At 47.3% G+C, this 4,021-nt stretch overlaps 1 non-coding gene across 1 annotated transcript; it reads left to right on the top strand.

Annotated features, from left to right (window-relative positions):
* Positions 1 to 593: 593 nt before the first annotated feature.
* TRNAV-CAC (transfer RNA valine (anticodon CAC)) lies at positions 594 to 666 on the top strand. Its single transcript has one exon. It is a non-coding gene; the product is annotated as a tRNA-Val (tRNA).
* Positions 667 to 4,021: the final 3,355 nt, after the last annotated feature.

The following is a 4,021-nucleotide window of genomic DNA, read 5'->3' as shown; positions in this document are numbered from 1 at the left end:
AATATTTCATTCAAAATGATCTGCTACCAGAAAGTTTAGCCAAATATCCCCAGTTTGTTAACTGTAGGTAGTAACTAAGTGATTGTAACCTATCCACCGCTGCCCACTGGATGGGGGGCGGTGTGCAGGACAAACATATCAATTGTGACACTAGCTCGCCACATATGTCAGTTGCTTAATTTAGAAACCGTACTTGTGGTCAATCACAAACCCGTTTATAATGTGACGACTTATACTGAATTTTGTAACTAGCTTATCTAGATTGAAACTTGCTTAGCTAAGTGAATTGTGGGGTTCAGTCCCTGAGCCCATTATGTGCCTCTGTAACCCTTTCCACTACCGCCCACAAGATGGGTATGGGGTGCATAATAAATGAACTAAACTAAACGTCTTCTGTTATCGTGACGTCACACACACCGTACACACATAAAACAGGATTTTCTCTCTATTTTCGTTATTAAACCTTTTATAATTTATATAATTACTCAAGCAATGTGTTTTGATCATATTATATCGCTGAAGAAAAACTATGTGCATCTCCGGTAGTAATTAATCGAAATGGGTTCATATAATAACAGGTTATTAGCCTTCAGGTTTCCGTAGTGTAGTGGTTATCACGTGCGCCTCACACGCGCAAGGTCCCCGGTTCGATCCCGGGCGGAAACATTCCAGTTTTTAATTAAATGTTTGTTTTCATAACCCATTGAAATAAACTCAAAGAGCTAAAATTAATAACAAAGTATATTGACAATATTTATTAAATCATAAAACTTATACCATTTTGTAATATGTTAATACTACATTATTGTAATTATTAATATTGAGGGTCATATAACTATGTATTGTGGAGCAGAGTGGCGCAGTGGAAGCGTGCTGGACCCATAACCCAGAGGTCCGTAGATTGAAACTACGCTCTGCTACAGTCTAATTTTTTCCTACCATAACAAACCAGGAGAAATTATTTTTTATCTTTAATGAATGCAATCCGTCTTCCTGTACATTTTGTAAGTATGTAGAACATCGTACTTATAAATTAAATATTGACGTAATAGACAATTACATAGTAGAACTTGGTACTATTCACCTTATAGTCTGGAAGAAATACAGTTAAAACCAAACAGATATATTCCTAGGCCTAGTATAACATATATATGTACTCAGTACATATATATGTTATACAAATATAACATATATATTTGGCGTCAGTTACCATGTATTAGACCTTGGATGGTAAGTTAGGTTAGGTTTTATGAGAAACAAATACAAAGGTTCGGGCCAACCTTGCCCGAAACGCTTGGCGTAATAGTGGCTTTAGACATTGTATGTACAAGCTCTATCTATAAATCCAACAACATGTTTGTATCTCACCTTGTATGTATATACTTTACCTGAATAAACATTTGATTTGACAAAACCTTTGCCGGTTTATCCAAATTCACTAATACCAAATTCTACTATCCAATTGTCCATTACATCAATATATGTACGATGGAGGATGGATGTGTTGCTTATAAGCACTGCTATTAATATATCATAAGATCCTACATAGATTACACACAGAAATCACAATAGCGTGATGCATCAAATGAACAAATCCACAAGGGCCGTGACGAGGGTTCAAACCTACGTCCGAGAGGATCCCAGACGCTGCCTTAATCGACTGAGCTACGACATGGTAAAAGAATTGCAACCAGAAGTTCTACTGACCTTACTTGGATCCTGCAGCCTCTCCGAGACACAAGCCAGGATTGTACACAATTCCCCTCATGCATCCGAGCTCTGTCAATAAGCCGTTCTACCTCTTCGCCTTTACTTCATTACAAAATGAAGTAAGCTTGGATCATTACTGCTTGGATCCCCGAAGGTCCAAGTGATTGGGCACCGTTTTTCCACTCCATACTTTTGATTCTTGCAGGGTCAGTGTTCGATCCCCGATGGTCCAAGTGGTAGAGCACCGTTCCTTCACTCCGTCCTCACATCCCAGCCCATCCTAATGTCCCTTCCAAGTGTTATATATTCATACTGGCCTGGCGCTTTCACCTCATCATTTCCTTACCTTACCTTACATCCTCTTCTCATAAAGATTAATTTTCCTTCCCGACTTTCTCCTTCACTCGCCTCAGTTGTCAGTTGATGATGTATGATGAAGTGGATGAATGTATGACTGTTGAGTTCTTCATTAAGCAGGAAGAGTCGTGGCCAGACTGGGAGGTCGGACCCGGTGTTCACGCGGTCACCAGTTGGACCCGGTGTTCACGCGGTCACCAGTTGGACCCGGTGTTCACGCGGTCACCAGTTGGACCCGGTGTTCACGCGGTCACCAGTTGGACCCGGTGTTCACGCGGTCACCAGTTGGACCCGGTGTTCACGCGGTCACCAGTTGGACCCGGTGTTCACGCGGTCACCAGTTGGACCCGGTGTTCACGCGGTCACCAGTTGGACCCGGTGTTCACGCGGTCACCAGTTGGACCCGGTGTTCACGCGGTCACCAGTTGGACCCGGTGTTCACGCGGTCACCAGTTGGACCCGGTGTTCACGCGGTCACCAGTTGGACCCGGTGTTCACGCGGTCACCAGTTGGACCCGGTGTTCACGCGGTCACCAGTTGGACCCGGTGTTCACGCGGTCACCAGTTGGACCCGGTGTTCACGCGGTCACCAGTTGGACCCGGTGTTCACGCGGTCACCAGTTGGACCCGGTGTTCACGCGGTCACCAGTTGGACCCGGTGTTCACGCGGTCACCAGTTGGACCCGGTGTTCACGCGGTCACCAGTTGGACCCGGTGTTCACGCGGTCACCAGTTGGACCCGGTGTTCACGCGGTCACCAGTTGGACCCGGTGTTCACGCGGTCACCAGTTGGACCCGGTGTTCACGCGGTCACCAGTTGGACCCGGTGTTCACGCGGTCACCAGTTGGACCCGGTGTTCACGCTGTCACCAGTTGGACCCGGTGTTCACGCTGTCACCAGTTGGACCCGGTGTTCACGCTGTCACCAGTTGGACCCGGTGTTCACGCGGTCACCAGTTGGACCCGGTGTTCACGCGGTCACCAGTTGGACCCGGTGTTCACGCGGTCACCAGTTGGACCCGGTGTTCACGCGGTCACCAGTTGGACCCGGTGTTCACGCGGTCACCAGTTGGACCCGGTGTTCACGCGGTCACCAGTTGGACCCGGTGTTCACGCGGTCACCAGTTGGACCCGGTGTTCACGCGGTCACCAGTTGGACCCGGTGTTCACGCGGTCACCAGTTGGACCCGGTGTTCACGCGGTCACCAGTTGGACCCGGTGTTCACGCGGTCACCAGTTGGACCCCGTGTTCACGCGGTCACCAGTTGGACCCCGTGTTCACGCGGTCACCAGTTGGACCCGGTGTTCACGCGGTCACCAGTTGGACCCGGTGTTCACGCGGTCACCAGTTGGACCCGGTGTTCACGCGGTCACCAGTTGGACCCGGTGTTCACGCGGTCACCAGTTGGACCCGGTGTTCACGCGGTCACCAGTTGGACCCGGTGTTCACGCGGTCACCAGTTGGACCCGGTGTTCACGCGGTCACCAGTTGGACCCGGTGTTCACGCGGTCACCAGTTGGACCCGGTGTTCACGCGGTCACCAGTACCAACTCTATATATGACATGTTAGCTTCCGTTTTTCCATATATTACGCAGATAAAACTTTAGTTTTAATCTAAAACTGTTTTTCATCTATTTAATCAAATTTTACAAATTCAATCACGTTATATTTACGAATTCTAGTAACTTTTATATATATTATATAATTTGTTATTATTATAGCATTACGAAACAGTTAAAACGTGGGGTGAGTGACGCAACACAGCAACAACGTGTTGTGAGTGTTGCAACACAGCAACAACGCAATGTTGCAACACAGCAACAACGCAGTGTTGCAACACAGCAACAACGTAGTGTGAGTGTTGCAACACAGCAACAACGTGTTGTGAGTGTTGCAACACACCAACAACGCAGTGTTGCAACACAGCAACAACGTAGTGTGAGTGTTGCAAC

The sequence above is a fragment of the Procambarus clarkii genome, chromosome 37 (genome assembly GCF_040958095.1).
Source record: "Procambarus clarkii isolate CNS0578487 chromosome 37, FALCON_Pclarkii_2.0, whole genome shotgun sequence".
Taxonomy (NCBI): domain Eukaryota; kingdom Metazoa; phylum Arthropoda; class Malacostraca; order Decapoda; family Cambaridae; genus Procambarus; species Procambarus clarkii.
This window is presented reverse-complemented; position numbering and strand designations above follow the sequence as displayed.